This window comes from Schistocerca gregaria, chromosome 2 (genome assembly GCF_023897955.1).
Source record: "Schistocerca gregaria isolate iqSchGreg1 chromosome 2, iqSchGreg1.2, whole genome shotgun sequence".
NCBI classification, from domain to species: domain Eukaryota; kingdom Metazoa; phylum Arthropoda; class Insecta; order Orthoptera; family Acrididae; genus Schistocerca; species Schistocerca gregaria.
Window position 1 is genome coordinate 1,016,191,424 of NC_064921.1, and position 9,274 is coordinate 1,016,200,697.

The 9,274-nt window shown below is 51.7% G+C and overlaps 23 non-coding genes across 23 annotated transcripts; 14 read left to right on the forward strand and 9 right to left on the reverse strand.

The window, feature by feature from the left end:
- Window positions 1–177: 177 nt before the first annotated feature.
- On the forward strand, window positions 178–250 carry Trnav-cac (transfer RNA valine (anticodon CAC)). Its single transcript has one exon. It is a non-coding gene; the product is annotated as a tRNA-Val (tRNA).
- A 158-nt stretch (window positions 251–408) lies between these two features.
- Trnav-aac (transfer RNA valine (anticodon AAC)) lies at window positions 409–481 on the forward strand. The gene has a single exon. It is a non-coding gene; the product is annotated as a tRNA-Val (tRNA).
- Window positions 482–674: 193 nt separating this feature from the next.
- Window positions 675–746, reverse strand: Trnap-ugg (transfer RNA proline (anticodon UGG)). The gene has a single exon. It is a non-coding gene; the product is annotated as a tRNA-Pro (tRNA).
- A 412-nt stretch (window positions 747–1,158) lies between these two features.
- Window positions 1,159–1,231, forward strand: Trnav-cac (transfer RNA valine (anticodon CAC)). Its single transcript has one exon. It is a non-coding gene; the product is annotated as a tRNA-Val (tRNA).
- A 424-nt stretch (window positions 1,232–1,655) lies between these two features.
- Trnap-ugg (transfer RNA proline (anticodon UGG)) lies at window positions 1,656–1,727 on the reverse strand. The gene has a single exon. It is a non-coding gene; the product is annotated as a tRNA-Pro (tRNA).
- A 412-nt stretch (window positions 1,728–2,139) lies between these two features.
- Window positions 2,140–2,212, forward strand: Trnav-cac (transfer RNA valine (anticodon CAC)). Its single transcript has one exon. It is a non-coding gene; the product is annotated as a tRNA-Val (tRNA).
- Window positions 2,213–2,636: 424 nt separating this feature from the next.
- On the reverse strand, window positions 2,637–2,708 carry Trnap-ugg (transfer RNA proline (anticodon UGG)). Its single transcript has one exon. It is a non-coding gene; the product is annotated as a tRNA-Pro (tRNA).
- Window positions 2,709–3,120: 412 nt separating this feature from the next.
- Window positions 3,121–3,193, forward strand: Trnav-cac (transfer RNA valine (anticodon CAC)). The gene has a single exon. It is a non-coding gene; the product is annotated as a tRNA-Val (tRNA).
- Window positions 3,194–3,617: 424 nt separating this feature from the next.
- Trnap-ugg (transfer RNA proline (anticodon UGG)) lies at window positions 3,618–3,689 on the reverse strand. Its single transcript has one exon. It is a non-coding gene; the product is annotated as a tRNA-Pro (tRNA).
- A 412-nt stretch (window positions 3,690–4,101) lies between these two features.
- On the forward strand, window positions 4,102–4,174 carry Trnav-cac (transfer RNA valine (anticodon CAC)). The gene has a single exon. It is a non-coding gene; the product is annotated as a tRNA-Val (tRNA).
- A 424-nt stretch (window positions 4,175–4,598) lies between these two features.
- On the reverse strand, window positions 4,599–4,670 carry Trnap-ugg (transfer RNA proline (anticodon UGG)). Its single transcript has one exon. It is a non-coding gene; the product is annotated as a tRNA-Pro (tRNA).
- Window positions 4,671–5,082: 412 nt separating this feature from the next.
- Window positions 5,083–5,155, forward strand: Trnav-cac (transfer RNA valine (anticodon CAC)). The gene has a single exon. It is a non-coding gene; the product is annotated as a tRNA-Val (tRNA).
- Window positions 5,156–5,579: 424 nt separating this feature from the next.
- Trnap-ugg (transfer RNA proline (anticodon UGG)) lies at window positions 5,580–5,651 on the reverse strand. The gene has a single exon. It is a non-coding gene; the product is annotated as a tRNA-Pro (tRNA).
- Window positions 5,652–6,063: 412 nt separating this feature from the next.
- Trnav-cac (transfer RNA valine (anticodon CAC)) lies at window positions 6,064–6,136 on the forward strand. Its single transcript has one exon. It is a non-coding gene; the product is annotated as a tRNA-Val (tRNA).
- A 158-nt stretch (window positions 6,137–6,294) lies between these two features.
- Trnav-aac (transfer RNA valine (anticodon AAC)) lies at window positions 6,295–6,367 on the forward strand. Its single transcript has one exon. It is a non-coding gene; the product is annotated as a tRNA-Val (tRNA).
- Window positions 6,368–6,560: 193 nt separating this feature from the next.
- Window positions 6,561–6,632, reverse strand: Trnap-ugg (transfer RNA proline (anticodon UGG)). The gene has a single exon. It is a non-coding gene; the product is annotated as a tRNA-Pro (tRNA).
- Window positions 6,633–7,044: 412 nt separating this feature from the next.
- Trnav-cac (transfer RNA valine (anticodon CAC)) lies at window positions 7,045–7,117 on the forward strand. Its single transcript has one exon. It is a non-coding gene; the product is annotated as a tRNA-Val (tRNA).
- A 158-nt stretch (window positions 7,118–7,275) lies between these two features.
- Window positions 7,276–7,348, forward strand: Trnav-aac (transfer RNA valine (anticodon AAC)). Its single transcript has one exon. It is a non-coding gene; the product is annotated as a tRNA-Val (tRNA).
- Window positions 7,349–7,541: 193 nt separating this feature from the next.
- Window positions 7,542–7,613, reverse strand: Trnap-ugg (transfer RNA proline (anticodon UGG)). The gene has a single exon. It is a non-coding gene; the product is annotated as a tRNA-Pro (tRNA).
- Window positions 7,614–8,025: 412 nt separating this feature from the next.
- On the forward strand, window positions 8,026–8,098 carry Trnav-cac (transfer RNA valine (anticodon CAC)). Its single transcript has one exon. It is a non-coding gene; the product is annotated as a tRNA-Val (tRNA).
- Window positions 8,099–8,256: 158 nt separating this feature from the next.
- Trnav-aac (transfer RNA valine (anticodon AAC)) lies at window positions 8,257–8,329 on the forward strand. Its single transcript has one exon. It is a non-coding gene; the product is annotated as a tRNA-Val (tRNA).
- Window positions 8,330–8,522: 193 nt separating this feature from the next.
- Trnap-ugg (transfer RNA proline (anticodon UGG)) lies at window positions 8,523–8,594 on the reverse strand. The gene has a single exon. It is a non-coding gene; the product is annotated as a tRNA-Pro (tRNA).
- Window positions 8,595–9,006: 412 nt separating this feature from the next.
- On the forward strand, window positions 9,007–9,079 carry Trnav-cac (transfer RNA valine (anticodon CAC)). The gene has a single exon. It is a non-coding gene; the product is annotated as a tRNA-Val (tRNA).
- The last annotated feature ends 195 nt before the right edge of the window (window positions 9,080–9,274 follow it).

Below are 9,274 nucleotides of genomic sequence, written 5' to 3' on the forward strand. Positions count from 1 at the left end.
GCCGCTATTTCGTTAGGGGTGCTACGGCAGACACCTTCTCGAGCACCCCGAAGACTTCTTGAGCCCTTGGCTGTGATGGTTTCCAGGCTGTCAAAAGAACTGTCGCGTGTGCATTCACGGACGGGAGAGAGGCTGAGGTAATTGCGAGTGAACGGAGATGGACTCCTCCCGTTCGCAGTTTCCGTAGTGTAGCGGTTATCACGTCTGCTTCACACGCAGAAGGTCCCCGGTTCGATCCCGGGCGGGAACAGTATTTTCCTGCCTATGTCGTATTGTACTCCAGTGAGCCACGACATGTGAGGATCTTCTGCATGTACCTTTGTTCTGCAAGTAGCGCATTTATTTAATTTTTTAGTTACGATGACAACACCAGCACGAGTTGTCTCTAATGTAAGGCGCACACAAGTAGTTTCCGTGGTGTAGCGGTTATCACGTCTGCCTAACACGCAGAAGGTCCCCGTGTCGATCCCGGGCGGAAACACTTTTTTATCATTAAAAACAAGACATACTAACATGCATCTGCTACCATCTGTACCCAAAAACCTTCGTAATCGCCTTCACACGTCAGATCAGTGTCAATTGCTCACATCAAATATGAATTTCATTTGATACTGACGCCGAGCATTTTGCGTCGACTCAGCCACTCACGTGCGACCAGTTTGCACAAAACGCTAGGGCTCGTCCGGGATTTGAACCCGGGACCTCCTGCACCCAAAGCAGGAATCATACCCCTAGACCAACGAGCCATCTGACGTGGCAAATGACTATTATTTCAGTGCACTGGGTCCCTCGATGTGGTCCAGGGTGCTCTGGAAAGTCTCGTGTAGGCTGGCGGGATGGGGGCGGCGCGAATTCCCGCGGTCGGCGGCCTTCCTGGGCTATTGGTACCTTCATGTAGAGCTGCCGCTGGGCTCGCACTCCCTGCTGCTAAGAAAGTGATTGCTTTTGCTGCTATGATTTGCAATCACGATTGCGGGAAACGCCGCTATTTCGTTAGGGGTGCTACGGCAGACACCTTCTCGAGCACCCCGAAGACTTCTTGAGCCCTTGGCTGTGATGGTTTCCAGGCTGTCAAAAGAACTGTCGCGTGTGCATTCACGGACGGGAGAGAGGCTGAGGTAATTGCGAGTGAACGGAGATGGACTCCTCCCGTTCGCAGTTTCCGTAGTGTAGCGGTTATCACGACTGCTTCACACGCAGAAGGTCCCCGGTTCGATCCCGGGCGGGAACAGTATTTTCCTGCCTATGTCGTATTGTACTCCAGTGAGCCACGACATGTGAGGATCTTCTGCATGTACCTTTGTTCTGCAAGTAGCGCATTTATTTAATTTTTTAGTTACGATGACAACACCAGCACGAGTTGTCTCTAATGTAAGGCGCACACAAGTAGTTTCCGTGGTGTAGCGGTTATCACGTCTGCCTAACACGCAGAAGGTCCCCATGTCGATCCCGGGCGGAAACACTTTTTTATCATTAAAAACAAGACATACTAACATGCATCTGATACCATCTGTACCCAAAAACCTTCGTAATCGCCTTCACACGTCAGATCAGTGTCAATTGCTCACATCAAATATGAATTTCATTTGATACTGACGCCGAGCATTTTGCGTCGACTCAGCCACTCACGTGCGACCAGTTTGCACAAAACGCTAGGGCTCGTCCGGGATTTGAACCCGGGACCTCCTGCACCCAAAGCAGGAATCATACCCCTAGACCAACGAGCCATCTGACGTGGCAAATGACTATTATTTCAGTGCACTGGGTCCCTCGATGTGGTCCAGGGTGCTCTGGAAAGTCTCGTGTAGGCTGGCGGGATGGGGGCGGCGCGAATTCCCGCGGTCGGCGGCCTTCCTGGGCTATTGGTACCTTCATGTAGAGCTGCCGCTGGGCTCGCACTCCCTGCTGCTAAGAAAGTGATTGCTTTTGCTGCTATGATTTGCAATCACGATTGCGGGAAACGCCGCTATTTCGTTAGGGGTGCTACGGCAGACACCTTCTCGAGCACCCCGAAGACTTCTTGAGCCCTTGGCTGTGATGGTTTCCAGGCTGTCAAAAGAACTGTCGCGTGTGCATTCACGGACGGGAGAGAGGCTGAGGTAATTGCGAGTGAACGGAGATGGACTCCTCCCGTTCGCAGTTTCCGTAGTGTAGCGGTTATCACGACTGCTTCACACGCAGAAGGTCCCCGGTTCGATCCCGGGCGGGAACAGTATTTTCCTGCCTATGTCGTATTGTACTCCAGTGAGCCACGACATGTGAGGATCTTCTGCATGTACCTTTGTTCTGCAAGTAGCGCATTTATTTAATTTTTTAGTTACGATGACAACACCAGCACGAGTTGTCTCTAATGTAAGGCGCACACAAGTAGTTTCCGTGGTGTAGCGGTTATCACGTCTGCCTAACACGCAGAAGGTCCCCATGTCGATCCCGGGCGGAAACACTTTTTTATCATTAAAAACAAGACATACTAACATGCATCTGCTACCATCTGTACCCAAAAACCTTCGTAATCGCCTTCACACGTCAGATCAGTGTCAATTGCTCACATCAAATATGAATTTCATTTGATACTGACGCCGAGCATTTTGCGTCGACTCAGCCACTCACGTGCGACCAGTTTGCACAAAACGCTAGGGCTCGTCCGGGATTTGAACCCGGGACCTCCTGCACCCAAAGCAGGAATCATACCCCTAGACCAACGAGCCATCTGACGTGGCAAATGACTATTATTTCAGTGCACTGGGTCCCTCGATGTGGTCCAGGGTGCTCTGGAAAGTCTCGTGTAGGCTGGCGGGATGGGGGCGGCGCGAATTCCCGCGGTCGGCGGCCTTCCTGGGCTATTGGTACCTTCATGTAGAGCTGCCGCTGGGCTCGCACTCCCTGCTGCTAAGAAAGTGATTGCTTTTGCTGCTATGATTTGCAATCACGATTGCGGGAAACGCCGCTATTTCGTTAGGGGTGCTACGGCAGACACCTTCTCGAGCACCCCGAAGACTTCTTGAGCCCTTGGCTGTGATGGTTTCCAGGCTGTCAAAAGAACTGTCGCGTGTGCATTCACGGACGGGAGAGAGGCTGAGGTAATTGCGAGTGAACGGAGATGGACTCCTCCCGTTCGCAGTTTCCGTAGTGTAGCGGTTATCACGACTGCTTCACACGCAGAAGGTCCCCGGTTCGATCCCGGGCGGGAACAGTATTTTCCTGCCTATGTCGTATTGTACTCCAGTGAGCCACGACATGTGAGGATCTTCTGCATGTACCTTTGTTCTGCAAGTAGCGCATTTATTTAATTTTTTAGTTACGATGACAACACCAGCACGAGTTGTCTCTAATGTAAGGCGCACACAAGTAGTTTCCGTGGTGTAGCGGTTATCACGTCTGCCTAACACGCAGAAGGTCCCCATGTCGATCCCGGGCGGAAACACTTTTTTATCATTAAAAACAAGACATACTAACATGCATCTGCTACCATCTGTACCCAAAAACCTTCGTAATCGCCTTCACACGTCAGATCAGTGTCAATTGCTCACATCAAATATGAATTTCATTTGATACTGACGCCGAGCATTTTGCGTCGACTCAGCCACTCACGTGCGACCAGTTTGCACAAAACGCTAGGGCTCGTCCGGGATTTGAACCCGGGACCTCCTGCACCCAAAGCAGGAATCATACCCCTAGACCAACGAGCCATCTGACGTGGCAAATGACTATTATTTCAGTGCACTGGGTCCCTCGATGTGGTCCAGGGTGCTCTGGAAAGTCTCGTGTAGGCTGGCGGGATGGGGGCGGCGCGAATTCCCGCGGTCGGCGGCCTTCCTGGGCTATTGGTACCTTCATGTAGAGCTGCCGCTGGGCTCGCACTCCCTGCTGCTAAGAAAGTGATTGCTTTTGCTGCTATGATTTGCAATCACGATTGCGGGAAACGCCGCTATTTCGTTAGGGGTGCTACGGCAGACACCTTCTCGAGCACCCCGAAGACTTCTTGAGCCCTTGGCTGTGATGGTTTCCAGGCTGTCAAAAGAACTGTCGCGTGTGCATTCACGGACGGGAGAGAGGCTGAGGTAATTGCGAGTGAACGGAGATGGACTCCTCCCGTTCGCAGTTTCCGTAGTGTAGCGGTTATCACGACTGCTTCACACGCAGAAGGTCCCCGGTTCGATCCCGGGCGGGAACAGTATTTTCCTGCCTATGTCGTATTGTACTCCAGTGAGCCACGACATGTGAGGATCTTCTGCATGTACCTTTGTTCTGCAAGTAGCGCATTTATTTAATTTTTTAGTTACGATGACAACACCAGCACGAGTTGTCTCTAATGTAAGGCGCACACAAGTAGTTTCCGTGGTGTAGCGGTTATCACGTCTGCCTAACACGCAGAAGGTCCCCATGTCGATCCCGGGCGGAAACACTTTTTTATCATTAAAAACAAGACATACTAACATGCATCTGATACCATCTGTACCCAAAAACCTTCGTAATCGCCTTCACACGTCAGATCAGTGTCAATTGCTCACATCAAATATGAATTTCCTTTGATACTGACGCCGAGCATTTTGCGTCGACTCAGCCACTCACGTGCGACCAGTTTGCACAAAACGCTAGGGCTCGTCCGGGATTTGAACCCGGGACCTCCTGCACCCAAAGCAGGAATCATACCCCTAGACCAACGAGCCATCTGACGTGGCAAATGACTATTATTTCAGTGCACTGGGTCCCTCGATGTGGTCCAGGGTGCTCTGGAAAGTCTCGTGTAGGCTGGCGGGATGGGGGCGGCGCGAATTCCCGCGGTCGGCGGCCTTCCTGGGCTATTGGTACCTTCATGTAGAGCTGCCGCTGGGCTCGCACTCCCTGCTGCTAAGAAAGTGATTGCTTTTGCTGCTATGATTTGCAATCACGATTGCGGGAAACGCCGCTATTTCGTTAGGGGTGCTACGGCAGACACCTTCTCGAGCACCCCGAAGACTTCTTGAGCCCTTGGCTGTGATGGTTTCCAGGCTGTCAAAAGAACTGTCGCGTGTGCATTCACGGACGGGAGAGAGGCTGAGGTAATTGCGAGTGAACGGAGATGGACTCCTCCCGTTCGCAGTTTCCGTAGTGTAGCGGTTATCACGTCTGCTTCACACGCAGAAGGTCCCCGGTTCGATCCCGGGCGGGAACAGTATTTTCCTGCCTATGTCGTATTGTACTCCAGTGAGCCACGACATGTGAGGATCTTCTGCATGTACCTTTGTTCTGCAAGTAGCGCATTTATTTAATTTTTTAGTTACGATGACAACACCAGCACGAGTTGTCTCTAATGTAAGGCGCACACAAGTAGTTTCCGTGGTGTAGCGGTTATCACGTCTGCCTAACACGCAGAAGGTCCCCATGTCGATCCCGGGCGGAAACACTTTTTTATCATTAAAAACAAGACATACTAACATGCATCTGCTACCATCTGTACCCAAAAACCTTCGTAATCGCCTTCACACGTCAGATCAGTGTCAATTGCTCACATCAAATATGAATTTCATTTGATACTGACGCCGAGCATTTTGCGTCGACTCAGCCACTCACGTGCGACCAGTTTGCACAAAACGCTAGGGCTCGTCCGGGATTTGAACCCGGGACCTCCTGCACCCAAAGCAGGAATCATATCCCTAGACCAACGAGCCATCTGACGTGGCAAATGACTATTATTTCAGTGCACTGGGTCCCTCGATGTGGTCCAGGGTGCTCTGGAAAGTCTCGTGTAGGCTGGCGGGATGGGGGCGGCGCGAATTCCCGCGGTCGGCGGCCTTCCTGCGCTATTGGTACCTTCATGTAGAGCTGCCGCTGGGCTCGCACTCCCTGCTGCTAAGAAAGTGATTGGTTTTGCTGCTATGATTTGCAATCACGACTGCGGGAAACGCCGCTATTTCGTTAGGGGTGCTACGGCAGACACCTTCTCGAGCACCCCGAAGACTTCTTGAGCCCTTGGCTGTGATGGTTTCCAGGCTGTCAAAAGAACTGTCGCGTGTGCATTCACGGACGGGAGAGAGGCTGAGGTAATTGCGAGTGAACGGAGATGGGCTCCTGAAGTCCGCAGTTTCCGTAGTGTAGCGGTTATCTCGTCTGCTTCACACGCAGAAGGTCCTCGGTTCGATCCCGGGCGGGAACAGTATTTTCCTGCCTTTGTCGTATTGTACTCCAGTGAGCCACGACATGTGAGGATCTTCTGCATGTACCTTTGTTCTGCAAGTAGCGCATTTATTTAATTTCTTAGTAACGATGACAACACCAGCACGAGTTGTCTCTAATGTAAGGCGCACACAAGTAGTTTCCGTGGTGTAGCGGTTATCACGTCTGCCTAACACGCAGAAGGTCCCCGTGTCGATCCCGGGCGGAAACACTTTTTTATCATTAAAAACAAGACATACTAACATGCATCTGCTACCATCTGTACCCAAAAACCTTCGTAATCGCCTTCACACGTCAGATCAGTGTCAATTGCTCACATCAAATATGAATTTCATTTGATACTGACGCCGAGCATTTTGCGTCGACTCGGCCACTCACGTGCGACCAGTTTGCACAAAACGCTAGGGCTCGTCCGGGATTTGAACCCGGGACCGCCTGCACCCAAAGCAGGAATCATACCCCTAGACCAACGAGCCATCTGACGTGGCAAATGACTATTATTTCAGTGCACTGGGTCCCTCGATGTGGTCCAGGGTGCTCTGGAAAGTCTCGTGTAGGCTGGCGGGATGGGGGCGGCGCGAATTCCCGCGGTCGGCGGCCTTCCTGGGCTATTGGTACCTTCATGTAGAGCTGCCGCTGGGCTCGCACTCCCTGCTGCTAAGAAAGTGATTGCTTTTGCTGCTATGATTTGCAATCACGACTGCGGGAAACGCCGCTATTTCGTTAGGGGTGCTACGGCAGACACCTTCTCGAGCACCCCGAAGACTTCTTGAGCCCTTGGCTGTGATGGTTTCCAGGCTGTCAAAAGAACTGTCGCGTGTGCATTCACGGATGGGAGAGAGGCTGAGGTAATTGCTAGTGAACGGAGATGGACTCCTCCCGTTCGCAGTTTCCGTAGTGTAGCGGTTATCACGTCTGCTTCACACGCAGAAGGTCCCCGGTTCGATCCCGGGCGGGAACAGTATTTTCCTGCCTATGTCGTATTGTACTCCAGTGAGCCACGACATGTGAGGATCTTCTGCATGTACCTTTGTTCTGCAAGTAGCGCATTTATTTAATTTTTTAGTTACGATGACAACACCAGCACGAGTTGTCTCTAATGTAAGGCGCACACAAGTAGTTTCCGTGGTGTAGCGGTTATCACGTCTGCCTAACACGCAGAAGGTCCCCGTGTCGATCCCGGGCGGAAACACTTTTTTATCATTAAAAACAAGACATACTAACATGCATCTGCTACCATCTGTACCCAAAAACCTTCGTAATCGCCTTCACACGTCAGATCAGTGTCAATTGCTCACATCAAATATGAATTTCATTTGATACTGACGCCGAGCATTTTGCGTCGACTCAGCCACTCACGTGCGACCAGTTTGCACAAAACGCTAGGGCTCGTCCGGGATTTGAACCCGGGACCTCCTGCACCCAAAGCAGGAATCATACCCCTAGACCAACGAGCCATCTGACGTGGCAAATGACTATTATTTCAGTGCACTGGGTCCCTCGATGTGGTCCAGGGTGCTCTGGAAAGTCTCGTGTAGGCTGGCGGGATGGGGGCGGCGCGAATTCCCGCGGTCGGCGGCCTTCCTGGGCTATTGGTACCTTCATGTAGAGCTGCCGCTGGGCTCGCACTCCCTGCTGCTAAGAAAGTGATTGCTTTTGCTGCTATGATTTGCAATCACGATTGCGGGAAACGCCGCTATTTCGTTAGGGGTGCTACGGCAGACACCTTCTCGAGCACCCCGAAGACTTCTTGAGCCCTTGGCTGTGATGGTTTCCAGGCTGTCAAAAGAACTGTCGCGTGTGCATTCACGGACGGGAGAGAGGCTGAGGTAATTGCGAGTGAACGGAGATGGACTCCTCCCGTTCGCAGTTTCCGTAGTGTAGCGGTTATCACGTCTGCTTCACACGCAGAAGGTCCCCGGTTCGATCCCGGGCGGGAACAGTATTTTCCTGCCTATGTCGTATTGTACTCCAGTGAGCCACGACATGTGAGGATCTTCTGCATGTACCTTTGTTCTGCAAGTAGCGCATTTATTTAATTTTTTAGTTACGATGACAACACCAGCACGAGTTGTCTCTAATGTAAGGCGCACACAAGTAGTTTCCGTGGTGTAGCGGTTATCACGTCTGCCTAACACGCAGAAGGTCCCCGTGTCGATCCCGGGCGGAAACACTTTTTTATCATTAAAAACAAGACATACTAACATGCATCTGCTACCATCTGTACCCAAAAACCTTCGTAATCGCCTTCACACGTCAGATCAGTGTCAATTGCTCACATCAAATATGAATTTCATTTGATACTGACGCCGAGCATTTTGCGTCGACTCAGCCACTCACGTGCGACCAGTTTGCACAAAACGCTAGGGCTCGTCCGGGATTTGAACCCGGGACCTCCTGCACCCAAAGCAGGAATCATACCCCTAGACCAACGAGCCATCTGACGTGGCAAATGACTATTATTTCAGTGGACTGGGTCCCTCGATGTGGTCCAGGGTGCTCTGGAAAGTCTCGTGTAGGCTGGCGGGATGGGGGCGGCGCGAATTCCCGCGGTCGGCGGCCTTCCTGGGCTATTGGTACCTTCATGTAGAGCTGCCGCTGGGCTCGCACTCCCTGCTGCTAAGAAAGTGATTGCTTTTGCTGCTATGATTTGCAATCACGATTGCGGGAAACGCCGCTATTTCGTTAGGGGTGCTACGGCAGACACCTTCTCGAGCACCCCGAAGACTTCTTGAGCCCTTGGCTGTGATGGTTTCCAGGCTGTCAAAAGAACTGTCGCGTGTGCATTCACGGACGGGAGAGAGGCTGAGGTAATTGCGAGTGAACGGAGATGGACTCCTCCCGTTCGCAGTTTCCGTAGTGTAGCGGTTATCACGTCTGCTTCACACGCAGAAGGTCCCCGGTTCGATCCCGGGCGGGAACAGTATTTTCCTGCCTATGTCGTATTGTACTCCAGTGAGCCACGACATGTGAGGATCTTCTGCATGTACCTTTGTTCTGCAAGTAGCGCATTTATTTAATTTTTTAGTTACGATGACAACACCAGCACGAGTTGTCTCTAATGTAAGGCGCACACAAGTAGTTTCCGTGGTGTAGCGGTTATCACGTCTGCCTAACA